The sequence below is a fragment of the Dromiciops gliroides genome, chromosome 4, assembly GCF_019393635.1.
Source record: "Dromiciops gliroides isolate mDroGli1 chromosome 4, mDroGli1.pri, whole genome shotgun sequence".
NCBI classification, from domain to species: domain Eukaryota; kingdom Metazoa; phylum Chordata; class Mammalia; order Microbiotheria; family Microbiotheriidae; genus Dromiciops; species Dromiciops gliroides.
The window spans coordinates 354,645,195-354,659,164 of NC_057864.1; the positions used below are offsets into that span (position 1 = coordinate 354,645,195).

At 37.7% G+C, this 13,970-nt stretch overlaps 1 pseudogene; it reads right to left on the reverse strand.

The window, feature by feature from the left end:
* Positions 1-10,767: 10,767 nt before the first annotated feature.
* On the reverse strand, positions 10,768-11,230 carry LOC122755121 (annotated as a pseudogene).
* Positions 11,231-13,970: the final 2,740 nt, after the last annotated feature.

Here is a 13,970-nt window from a genome sequence, read left to right on the forward strand (position 1 = left end):
TTCTTTTTATGTATTTTTGATGCTGTTTTTAAAAATGCAAAGTGAATTTCTCTATAAACCTCTGTTAATGAATACTGTGTATAATTTTTATAAAAATTATGCAGTGTTACATGGCAATAAAGTATGGGTTGATTCAAAGGGACAAGGAAGTGAAGAAGTAGTAACAAATCACCATTTGGCTTATTTTAGCATGGTATAAAAATACAGCTAAATGGCTTGGTGCATAGAGCACTGAAGCTGCAGTCAGGAAGATATAAATTCAAATTCAGCCTCAGACCTTTACTGAGCAAGTCACCTAATCTTTGTTTGCCTTAATGTACTGGAGAAGGAAATGGTAAACCACTTCAGTGTCTTTGCCAAGAAAACCCCATGGCCAGTGTGGTCCATGGGCCCACAAAGACTCAGACATGACTGAATGGCTCAAAAAGAACATAGTATCATCTTTTGTGCTCTGAGGCAAAAAAGGCTAAGAAATGCTAGGAAGTCCTGACTAGTGCAAAGAAGGAATGATAGTATGAAATAGTTGCACTAAAAAAAAAATTCACATTGCATATTTCCAATGAGCTGGAAGCAATGACCATATCTTACATAGTTATTCCTTTGAATAGTGGAGTAGAATACAAGTACCATTTCATGGGATTCATTATTTCAACTATGAACTAGCTGTGTTGCCTGACTTTCTTAATACATAGCAGACTGCTGTCAATGGTGAGCTGGTCATTGTTAAATATCATGTTTGCTTCTAATCCTGATTTGTTAAATGTTTTGTCTTGTGTACATGTTAGTGTGCATTATGCAAATTCTAATTATGTCTAATAAGTGTGTCAATTATGAGAAGAGTTTGCTATGTATGAGGTAAGCTAACAAAAAAAGGCTCAATATGACAGAAAGGTGGTGATCTTCTATTTGAAATATTTTCATCCTCAGATCCTCATTCAATAATTTAATCAGACCTCAATGACCTTGTTTGTTTCTTACCATTTCCACAAATAAGGCTTCTAGAATAAAATGATGAAATCTTCTGCAAAAGAGAGCAAAAATATAATCAAAGGCAAGCACAGTATGCCTTCTGGTCTTACTACCCTGATAATTACTTGAACTAATGGATTAGGTTCCAGCATGTCTGCCTCTCCATAATCCCATTTGGTGTTTCCTCACCAGAGATACAGGAGTGGTTTGCCATTTCCTTCTCCAACTCATTTTGACAGATGAGGAAACAGAGGCAAATAGAGTTAAGTGACTTGCCCAGGGTCACACAACTAGTAAGTTTCTGAGGCCTCATTTGAAATCAGGTCTTCCTGACTCCAGGCCCAGCATTCCATCACCAAGTCATCTAGCTGTCCTCACATAGTAGGCACTTATACTTATTTCCTTTAGTATTATCTTGTACAAGTTCTTTTAGTGTGTGTAAATCATGGGTATATGAATAGAAGATAATATTTCTATTAATTCTGTTGCTGTTGAGGATTACAGCAAGGCTAAAGTTGTGTCTGTAGAACTAAAAGTGTGCTTGTAGGTCATACTCATATTTGGGTTAAAAAACCAAGTGTATTCAATATCATGACCAGGCTGGTACAACAAGTGAAGAAGTTTTTATAGCTATAATGCTGGACTTGGAATCAGGAATATGTGGGTTAAAACCCTACCTGTGATGCTTTCTAGGTGTATGTGACCCTGGACAAATCATTAAACATTTATAAACTTCAGGGAACTTCCTAGAACTTATCTACTAAGTTTTAGATAGGGGTATAAAGTAAGAAAAAGGCTCTTTGAAGTTTCTGGATTTTTTATTCTGTAATCATTGGGTTGCCTAACATTCCCAAATGATGCAAGACTCTACCACTAAAGGTTTAATTTCTACCTAAAATGTTCCCATTATCTTGAGTAATGATATATAATTAAGTCCACCAACTGTGTTCTCATTCTTTCTATCACTGGTTCACAGTCATATTTAGAAAGGAGTAGCATATCAGTAGCCTTAGTTCTTAAAGCTTTCATTTGGGGGGGGGGGAGAGGGTAGAACCCAAAACAATAAACCAGCTAGGCATTAATTATAAATTTCACCAAGGCACAGAGTTCTTTCTGTCTGCCTGAATGCTTATGATAGCCCACGTAGTCATGGGAAAGCTGAGGCCATCTTTTCCGTGCTGCAACTTTTCCCAGAAGGCACCTTATAATAATAGTGAAAAATTCAAAGCTGCCCTGTTCTCTGAGGCCTGTTTTTACCAAATGCACCAAAGAGTGAAACATAATGTGTGTTTTATGAATCTCAGAATTTTCTCTTCAAAGATGTTTCTTGCTCTCTTCAGTTTGTTGTTGCATTCATTTTCTAAGACATCTGAGTTGAGTTTCAAGGTCAAGAATAATTGTTCTTCTGAACCAAAGAATAGAAGAGTGGTGATGTAAACTGATGTCCACCAGTTAGTTGGTTACATAGTTAATGTTTTCAGCTTCAGCTTCAAAGACCAATGAGATTCAAAATGATAAAAAATGGACCTTCCCTCATGGATAAAGACATGAATCAAAGCATATCTACTTTTCAGAAGAAGGAATGAGAGACAGAATGAGTGGAATGAGAGACCTGCAGCCAGAAACAGATTGTCTCTTTATCTTATTTATATCTACTTAGCTTAGCATAGTGCCCAGTGCTTAGCACATAATAGCTGGTAAATAAACTTTATTGACTTTGAAAGTCTTCTTCTCCGACATTCTGGGCAAGTCACTCAAACCTTTTTAATCCTCAGTTACCTCATCTGTAAAATAAGGGATTTGGACTTGATGTTGTTGTCCCCATTTTAGAGATGAGGAAACTGGGTTCCAGAGAGTTTAAGTAATTGGCCCCCAGGTTTATGTTTTTGTTTTTCTTGTTTTTTTTTGGTGAGGCAATTGGGGTTAAGCGACTTGTCCAGGGTCGCACAGCTAGTAAGTGTTGTGTCTGAGGCTGGATTTGAACTCAGGTCCTTCTGAATTCAGGACTGGTACTCTGTCAACTGGGCTGCCTAGCTGCCCCTGGCCCCCAAGTTTATAAAGTTAAGGAGTGGCAGAATTAGGATGTCTCCTCATTTCCTATTTAGTGCCTCTCCTACCCCCCACAAAAAACGTATTGGCATCCTCTGGTTCTTTCATTTCCTTTCTTCAGTTTTGTTGCATCTCACCAAAATTCTGTCCTGATCTGAGAGAGGAAACCCTGTGTTACTCTGGAAAAAGCTCTGACTCAGAGGAGCTGGGTTAACATCCAGCCTCTGACACTTACTATGTGACCTCAGGCAAGTTCCCATAACTTCTCTAGGCCTCCCTTTCCTTATCTGTTAGGAATGAGATGATTTGATCAGATAACCCCTGAGGTCCCTTTTAGCTCCAGGTTTATTATCCCATCAAAGTAGAGGTGGCCATCTTCTGATCAAGGTAGGCCTGTGAAGATTGGTGGGGGATAGGGGGAAGAGAGGGACCCCAAAAGAACTTGTATTTGTACATGCCCTTGTCTGATCACCCAGAATTTGCCAGAGAGGAAAGAAGGTGATAGAAGGGAAGAACCCTTGAATATGTTAGATAACACGCCCTTACCTCAGGGGCCATGCTGATCCTTCTTAAGTAGGGAAGGGTTGATTTACTGACCCTGGTGAATCATTGGTTAAAGATTAGATAGATATTGGCTTCTCTCTTCTCTCCAGGCCAACTGGCAGTGAGTGCTGAACTGTAAGGTCCTGAGGACAGGGACTATTTTGGTCTTGTTTGTGTCTTCCACAATGACTTAATAGCTCACATTTCATAAAGGCTTTAAAGTATGCAAAGCATTTACCTATATTAGCTCCCTTAAGCTTCTTACCAAACTGGCAGGATAGCCACAATTATTGTCCGCATTCTCCTAGAGTAAACATATATTAATAGTGTTATTAACATTAATATTGTATTGAAGTTGCTAAGAAGAACTGAATTGGTTAAGAAGGAATTGTTTTCAGATAAGAGTTCAAATTCCCTGGGGAAGAATAATTATATACCTCAGAGGTGAAAGAAATAACCAGTGAGTAGGTGACTAAATTGCTGTAGGTGATCCTTAAGAGAGTATAGAGGATGAAGACTGCACATGGGAAAATGGCTTTGCTTACTTTTTACAAGGGGGAAACGCAAATGCCTTTAATGATAGGCCAATGAGCTTGAAGAGCATGTGAATCAAAATTCTGGAATGGATTATTTTATTAAGTTTGTCAATGTTTAGAAAAGGAGATGTTTGCTAATAACAAATCTTGCCAAACTAACCTAATTAATTTTAGTAGCAGGGTTTTTATAATCATGTAAAAAGGGGAGTGAGTCAGTATGGCATAGCAGAGAGTAAGTTGGTCTCAGAGTAAAAAAAAAAAGTTGGGCACAAGTTTTTCCTTTGAAAAAGACTAATTCTTTTACTCTGGTCAAATTGCTCAACCTCTTGGTGCCCCAGAAAACCATGATTTTCAACAGTAAAGGGAAATTCCTCAATAGAATGTCCTTATACCATTGAAATCATAGTTGTGGTATAGACAGTAATAAATTGACACCACTACAGAGGGAGGTCTCATGCTCTGGGTGAGAGGTCTGTCTGGAACCCTATTCTCATCACCATTTATATCAATGATTTGGAGGAAGTCTAATTTGTGAATGACAAGCTACTAGGAGGGATATCTCATAAATTGCATGACAGAATTAGGATTAAAATCATGTTATTAAATAAGGATAGTTTGGGTAAGGGTTAAAATGGACCTGTGTGATCTCTTTCAAGTCTGAGGTTGATTCTTTGGCTGGTTGACTGACGTTTTGAATAAGAATTTCCTACTTTCTAAATCTAATTTCTAATTTCTAGTGAGAATTTACTACTATCTAATAATAAGAGCTAGCATTTATATATTATCTCATTTAAACTTCATAACCACCTTCAGTGGAAGGTGTTGATATTATCCCTTTTTTGGAGAGAAAGAAAGTGAGGCTTAAAGAGGTTAAATAATTCACTCAGAATCACTTAGCCTAGTGTCATAGGCAGAATTAGAACTCAAATGCTCATGACTCCAAGTCCAGGCTTCTATGCACTATACCACCTAATTATCTGCATTAGTTCACTGAAGTACAGAATTCCACATAGAATGTGAATCTTTGCCTTTTTTTTTTTAAATCCTATACAAATGCAGACATGTCCCTTCTCGGTTTTGGAATGTGTTGTTCGCAAAACATGACTTTTCAAAAAATAAGAGACGATAGAAGGATTTGTTGTCACTCATCGGGAAGCATGAAGAAGAGGAAGGTAATGGAACTCAATTTTTCACTGGGGAAAGAAAAGAAATTGACCATGAAAGAAGGTCTGTCATCCCTACATTAAAGGTGATTTCTGGCAGCTTTAGCTTGATTTTCCTAATGGATAGTTTTAATACCCATATTGCAAGTTTAAATTGAGTGCTCTTAATTGATCCTAGTTTTAGTCACACTAGAGGTAATTTCAGTGCTGCCTCAATTACCAGACATATTTTATTAAGGCTAATCACAGCTACTTTAAATGGAGAGATTATAATTGATTCTTTCTCCCTTTAGTCAGCTCAGGGGTTTGAGCCCTGGGTTTCACATGGTTGAATACTCTCTAATTATTAAATCATGGGGACAGAGACCCTGAAGACTGGGCAGGATAGGGCAGCTCTGTGAGCATGTGTGCATGTGAGTGCTTTCCAATCAATTTAATAGTACTGTAAACCGTAACTCCCCATTAACCATCAAACAAGCTGAGATATTTGAAATGCTGACACTTTTGAATCAGCAATAGCACATTGTGTGCATGACTGCTATTAACTGAAATGCAGGTAACAACATGTGGAAAAAAAGGTATGAGTCTCAGATAAATTGGATTCTACTCCTGGCTTTTACCACCCACTAGAATGAAGATATTGAAAGTAATCTTAGTTTGTGGATGAAGAAAGTGAAATCCAGCATAGATATGATGCTTACAGTGTGCCAGGCACTGCGCTAAGCACTTTTTACAAAATTATCTCAATTGATCTTGTGACTTACCCCAAGGTCCCAAGCTTCCTAATGGCAGAACTGAGGCTCAAGTCTAAGTCTACTGAGTCTTAGGCCTGTGTAATTTAGGGCTATAGCATATTGTGTGTATAGTTCAAACCACATCCCCTCATTTACTTTTTTGCCATTGTTATTTGGAAGGTGTTATTTATTTACTGTTTTATTTTTCTCAATTAATAAATTATTTATGCCATTTTTAGATCGGAATAAATTCCCTATACTTTACCCCTCCATATTGAATATTCTCTCATAATAAACAGATAGATAGATAGATAGATAGATAGATAGATAGATAGATAGATAGATAGATAGATAGATTGATAGATAGATGAATGAATGAATATAACAGAAGTAATCAAGGAAATCTCCCTAATGGTTGGACTAGCATATCTTCCATGAAGCTTGGCAGGCTCACTTTGGCCTCCTCCTTGGGAGGTGACCTAATTGAGATCAACAACCAAAGATTTGAGATCCAACCGAAAAAACAAAATGAATCATACAGTATGTCCATCATTCCACACGTGTAGTTCCCCCCGTGTTTTTATTGGAGGAAGGAAATATTCTTCTTTATTTTTCTCTCTGAGCCAAGATTGGTCATTGCTATTGATTTTTGCACGGGGTGCGTTTTAATACAGTTTTTATGTATGTTTATTGAGTTGTATATATTATTCCCTTAGTTCTGTTTCTCTTTACTTGGTTTCCCATGTTTTTGTCTTCCTATATTTCTCCAAATTGCCCTATTTGCCATTTCTTATACCACAGAAATATCTAAACTTTGCCACTTCTCTTTTAAAAATGAGGAAGCTTGAATCCCAGGGTGGTTAGTGATTTGCCCAAGGTTACACAGATCAGCAATGGGTTTTGAACCCAAGTCCTCTTACTACAAAGCCAGTGCTTTTTCCATTAAACCAAATGGTATTAATTTACATCCATTTCTGAGGAGTGTGGCGCCACTGAATAAATACTGACTTTACACTCACAGGATTCTGTTTTCAAATCCTGCCTATCACTTACTATGTAACCTAGGATTTTACAAATAAATTGTTCATTTGTAAAATGAGGGAGTTAGACTACATGGTCTCTGAAGCCGTTCCTAGTTCTAAATCTGTGTTTGCTTTAAAATTTATTCAGCCGATTGTCCAATTTGATAGATATCTACTTTGTTTCCAGGTTTCTGCTACTGTTAGGAATGTTGCTATGAGTATTTTATCTATAGCAAATACCCTTCATTATGTACCTTGCTGGGACTGGGTTGACTACAGGGAAGGAAGTAATTGTGTCTATAGGATTCATTAATTACAATAGCTTGATCTGTTTACCATTTTTCCCCTTATGTCTTATGAAGAGAAAACATGAGGTAGGTATAATCATGTTATTGAGAAAGAGAAATATAGAATTTATTTCTCTTCTGGCTAACTCTTGAAAATCATTGCATTTCTTTAGACTATTCTCCTACTTTCCTGTCACCACCCATAAAATATTATGTGAAATTAATCAGTAGTCACTGACTGCCTCATTTCTTGAATTATTGGGTGTAAAGTTACTTGAAGGGAAGCTGGTGGTACAGTGGATAGAGTGCCATGGCCTAGAGTCAGAAGGACTCATTTTCCCTGGATTCAAATCATAGCTTCAGACATTTACTATTTGTGTAATTTTGGGCAAGTCCTTAACCGCTGTTTGCCTTAGTTTTCCTCATTTATAGAATGATCTGGAGAAGGAAAAAAGGTGTTAAAGCACTCCAATAACTTTCCAATAAAACCCCAAAGTGGGGTCATATAGAGTTGGATACAACTGAAACAACTCAATAACAACAACAAACAAACAGAATTATTTGGGGTGCTAAGAGATTGGTTATGTGCTAGAATTGAATGAGATAATATTCATGAATGACCTTGGAAACCTTAAAGCTCTATATAAGTACTAGCAATCATTATTACTATTATTGCTTACTACTGAGTAAAATGCAGATTTATTTTCCTGGTATTCAATCCTTTGCAATCACCTTCCTTCATTCAACCTCTCCCCAACACTTCTCTGATGAATGCCTTTTTGTTGTTATTGTTCAGTCATTTTCAATAATGTCTGACTCTTCATGTCCCCATTTGTGGTTTTCTTGGCAAAGATACTGGGGTGGTTTGACATTTCCTTCTCCAGCTCATTTTACAGATGAGGAAATAGAGGCAAATAGGGTTAAATGACTTGCCCAGGGTCACACAGCTAGAAAATGGGTACTTTACTAACTGTTAATTACTCGATTTATCAATTTCTTATCACTCCCATCTATGTTCTCTATACTCTAACTCACCTGTCACTGTTTCCCAAATACACCCTGCAGTTCTCTACTTGTGTAGCTTTATTTATTTTATTCCCTATGCCTGAAATATCCACTGTCTCACAATTTCCATACTTTAAACTCAACTCAGATGCCACATCTTCCATATAATTTTCCCTGATTTCTCATCAATAACAACCTTTTCATCTCAGCCAGAGCAAAACTTTGTGTTTTGTACCTCATCAACACATTTCTCATGTATTATTCTGTATTATCGTTATCTGTTTATTTGTTTTAACTGCTGGCCTCTTAACATACTGTAGTGCCATTGAGATTAGGATAGTATATTATTTAAATTTTTTATCTACTTTGGTACCTTACCTCAGTGTTTTGCATACAATATATACCTTAATGGGGTTAGGGTGAGTGACTAAAACTACTTTCAGGACTCTAACAAGGGATAACATAAAGTCCTTCCCTAAGGCAGAGTTCTAGTTTATTGTCCCTGTACATTAAAGTCCTCCACAAACCAATATTTTGTCTATTATTCTCCCTTCCCAGCCCTGGGACACTGCCATATAAGGTCTCTTTGGCATCTTTCTCCCAGGACAGACTCTTCTCTCCCCTAATATCATTTGGGGCTGGGATTTCTGGGGATTGTTGCTTGTGCCATGGGTAAGGGAGAGGGAGTATGGGTTAGACATGACAGTTTCTCTCCCATGAGGCCTTGTGTCTCAAGGTGCAAGTATTCTCCCCAAGGTTTCTCCTTCCCCCAATTAAAATGTTCCCAAGTGCCCAACTTCCTAGCCAAGGCCCTGGAACAGCAATAATTCTGGCATCATCACTACCATCATCATCATTATACCAATTCCAGAATAATAATGTCATTTTTGTATAGAACTTTCATATTAATGAAGCATTTTTCTCATACAAATCCTATGATTAGAGTAATATAGTTATTATTCTCTCTATTTTACAGAGGAGGAGATTTGAGTTTGGAGAGGAAAGAAGGAAAGAAACAGCAATTTATTAACTATCTACTATGTTCCAGGCACTGTGCTAAGTGCTTTACAAATATCTATCTTCATAATAACCCTAGAGGTAGGTGCTGTTATTATCTCATTCTACAGTTGAGGAAACTGAGTCAGGCAGGTTAAATGATTTGGCCAAGGTCACAGTGCTACTAAATCTGATGCTGGGTTTGAACTCAGTTCTTTCTGACTCTAAGTTCAGCATTCTATCCACTCCATCATCTAGCTACCTCATTAAATGCTTTGCCCATGATCATTATTAGTAATTTTCTGAGGTAGGAAAATAGCACCTTGTTTCTGACTTATTTTCAATTTGCCATTTTGTCAAAACCATCAGTTTTGAACCTTTGACGATAAGGTCATTGGGTATTAGAATCTCAAGAGAGAACATATTTTATTTTTTATGTGTGTGTGTTTGTGTGTGGGGAGGCAATGAGGGTTAAGTGACTTGCCCAGGGTCACATAGCTAGTAAGTGTCAAGTGTCTGAGGACGGATTTGAACTCAGGTCCTCCTGACTCCAGGGCCGGTGCTTTATCCACTGTACCACCTAGCTGGCCCCTCAGAGAACCATATATTATGTATAACAAATGGTTGTCATGTCTAATGGTTTATTTACTGCTCCTTCTGTTATTAGTGTGTTAAACGTTAGATTTTCTGCCTCAAAAGGCATGTCCCAAAGAGATAGTGGTATAGATTTTGCAAATGACATGGATGGACATGTTTGAATTCATGGTGTACTGTATAGTCTTAAATATCTCTCGCTACCATGGGATTTCTAGACCATCTGGAAATGAGCAGGCATTCAATTTGGGTACTTCTTCGTTTAAAAGAATGAGTTTTAGGCCCTGAAAACAAGATCTAAACATTATGCCTCTCCTGAATAACTCTGGGGAAATCTGAGTTAGTCCCTGGGAAAATGAAATATAAGAACCATATTTCTCATAACAACTTCAAGAATAACCTTATTTAGTTATGCTTACAATGTTATCAGTGTTTATTTGAAAGTTAACCATAGATTTAGAGAGAGGGCATATGTTAGAGTCATCTAGGCTGGCCCTATCCATTTTACAGATAAGGAGACCTGAGGTCCAGTGACATGAAGTGACTTCCCCATGGTTGGACAAATAATAGTATCAGAGGTGGAACTTGAGACCCAGCTCCTCTGATTTCAGAGCCACTGCTCTTTCACTTGTATACTCTTTTTTTTCCCCTCATCGAGTTCCAAGTCACTTATTGGGATGTAAATTGGTGGTAGTTTTTTGGTACAGATTGATGAAAAAAGGTCAGATGAACCAAAATATGCATGCAACTGAAAGACTGGAGGAGTGGCACCATCAGTTCCCAGGTGTGGCTTAGCTCTCATTGTCACCGTCGCTGAGGGTGTGCTTGTCAAAAAAAGATATTCCACTATGACAGAATTGGGGCCCCCGTTATGCCATATTGGTTACATGATCACGCCAGTTGGTTTGGATAGACTTTACCTATTCATCCAGGTAGTGGATTTCGATGAAATCACACAAATGGGGGTCGTTTTTGTCAGTTGCCAGCTTGTGCAGTTCCAGTAATGACTGATTGACATTTTTTCCAAGTGCAGAGTACACTCCATTGCGTTCAGCCCACTCTCCCAGTCATTGCAGTCCAGTTTCTTGCTGTCCTGCAGGAAGATGTGGCCACCGAGTTGGTTCTGCAGTTTCATCAGCTTCTCAGCATGCTCCTGTTCTTCTTGGGACTGGTGTAGAAAATACTTGGCAAAGTTCTTCAGAGCTACATCATCTCGGTCAAGTAGTAAGACATAGACAAATAGACGTAGGAGGCCTAGAGCTGAGGGTTGATGGTGGCCTCAGAGTCCTGGTGGTAGTTCTGTTGCACCTGAGAGGGAGACAAGGTCATCATGGAGGAGGAGAAGGTGGAGGCAGCTTAGACGAGGAGGCAGAGAGAGGAGGTGGCTGCGCAGTGGCTGCTGCTTGAACAGTAGGATGGAAAAGTGTTGGTTAGTCGAGGTGAAGGTACAGAGGTGGCTAAGGGTGGCTCCAGCCGGGAATCAAGCAGTGGGTTCCCCTTCCCTGCGCTTCTGGCTCGACTGTATTCTCTTTTTTTTTTTTCCTGTTACATGTAAAGATTGTTCTCAACTTTGGTTTATACAAACTTTCCAATTTCAGATTTTTCTCCCTCCCTCCCCTCCCTCCCCCCTCCCCTAAACAGCAGGTAATCTGATATAGGTTATATATATATATATATATATATATATATATATATATATATACACATATATACACACATATATATACATATATATATACATATATATATATAAAATAACATTAAACATATTTCTGCATTAGTCATGTTATAAGAGAAAAATCAGAGCAATGACGAAAAACCTCAAAATAGAAAAACAACAGCACCAAAACCAAAAGAAATAGTATGGTTCATTCAGTATCTATACTCCACAGTTCTTTTTTTGTTTTTTTTCCTGGATTTGGAGATCCTCTTCTATCATGAGTTCCCTGGAACTCTTCTGTACCATTGCATTGGTGAGAAGAATATAGTCCATCACAGTAGATCAACACATAATGTTGATGATACTATGTACAATGTTCTTCTGGTTCTGCTCATCTCACTCAACAATCAGCCCAAGCAAGACCCTCCAGGTTTCTCCTGAACTTCCGTCCTGTCTCATCGGTTTCTTACAGCACAATAGTATCCATTACATTTCATATACCACAACTTGTCCAGGCCATTCCCCAATTGATGGGCATTCCCCTCAACTTCCAATTCTTTGCCAACACATAAAGAGCGAGCTATAAATTATTTTTGTACATGGGGGTTGCGGGGCCTCTACCCTTTCCATGATCTCTTTGGGAAAAAGACCCAAAAGTTGGTTTTGCTGGGTCAAAGGGTATGCACAGCTTATAGCCCTTAGGGCATAATACAAATTGTTTTCCCAGAATGTGTTGATCTCCACTGGAAACTCTTTTTTTTTTTTAATGTATGAGGTATTTTATTTTTTCCATTACATGTAAAGATAGTTCTCAACTTTTGTTATACATGCTTTAGCAATTTCAGATTTTTCTCCCTCCCACCCCTCCCTCTCCCCTCCCCTAGACAGCAGGTAATCTGATATAGGTTATATCTATATATCTCTATACATATACATATATATATATATATATGTATATATACACACACACATATATATACACATAATAACATTAATCCTATTTCTGCATTAATCCTGTTACAAATCCACTGTATACTCTTAAGGGATTATTATAATAGAAGTAGAAATTATGTTGTAGCTGACTATAGCTGTTGCCAAGGATCTGCTGTCATAGCATTATCAAAAATGTACTTTTTATAAAATTTACTTTTTTCATTAACTTCCATAATAAGGTGGGGTTTTGTTGTTGTTGTTGTTGTGTTTTTTTGGATTTTTTTGCTGGGCAGTGAGCATTATGTGACTTGCCCAGGGTCACACAGCTACTAAGTGTCAAGCGTCTGAGGCTGGATTTGAACTCATGTCCTCCTGACTCCAGGGCCCTGCTCTATCCACTGTGCCACCTAGCTGCTCTCCCATAAAGTATTTTTGAATGAAAAAGATGGAGTTATGCCAGAAAATATGGCACTTCTTTCCCCTAGCTGATTATTGCCAACCTTATTCTGGCAAACTTTGAGTCAAGTAAAGTCAATAAGCATTTAATAAATGCCTACTGTGTTCCAAGCACTGTGCTAACACTGGGAATATAAAAAAAGGCAAAAGATAGTCCTTGTCCTCAAGAAGCTCATGAAGTCTAATTGGGGAGACAACATGCAAAAAATTACATTCGGATAAGATATATCCAAGTTAACTTGGAGGTAATTTCAGAGGGAAAACACTGTCATTGAGGGTAACCTTAATGATTAAACATTAGTCATCCTTTGACAGACAACAGAATGCTTCTTTCAACATCTCTATAATTATTTTAGATTAGGCCTGTAAGAGACCTTACAAATTTATCTATTCCATTATTCTCATTTGGAAGATGATAAAATGACATCATGTGACTTACTCAAGGTCACACAGATACAAGGTTGGCAAAAACAGGATTCAAAATGAATCCCCCTTATTCCATATCTAGCACTCTTTATGCTAAAAAACCAAAACAAACCATACAAACAAAAAAAAAAACACTGTTGGAATATATATATTTTTTGTATCCCCAGTGCCTTATGCAGTGCCAGGCACATAGTAGGAACTTATATGATTATTGAATTGAATTGACATTATTTCCCAAAATGTAATTATGCTATAAACTGCCATCACCCTGAAAAGAGACATAACCTTTGCTAGTTTAGAGAAAAGACTCTGTATGATAAGGAATCAAAAACAGGTTACTAGAAGCAGCAAAAAGAAATGCAAGTAATAGCAGGGAAACACATTGTGATATTCAGTATAAAGGTTTCAATTGGATTTAAAGCCATGCTTTGTCTCTGGATTACTGAAATATTTTATGAGTGTGCCAGCTGTTAGTTAACCTGTCTGTGGGCAGGACACTTCCCTGAGAAAATTACTCTGTGGGATATAATACATAAGTTATATATCACTTCAAATCACCAGGATTACTGCTATCTTGTAATGGAGAGAGATTTAACA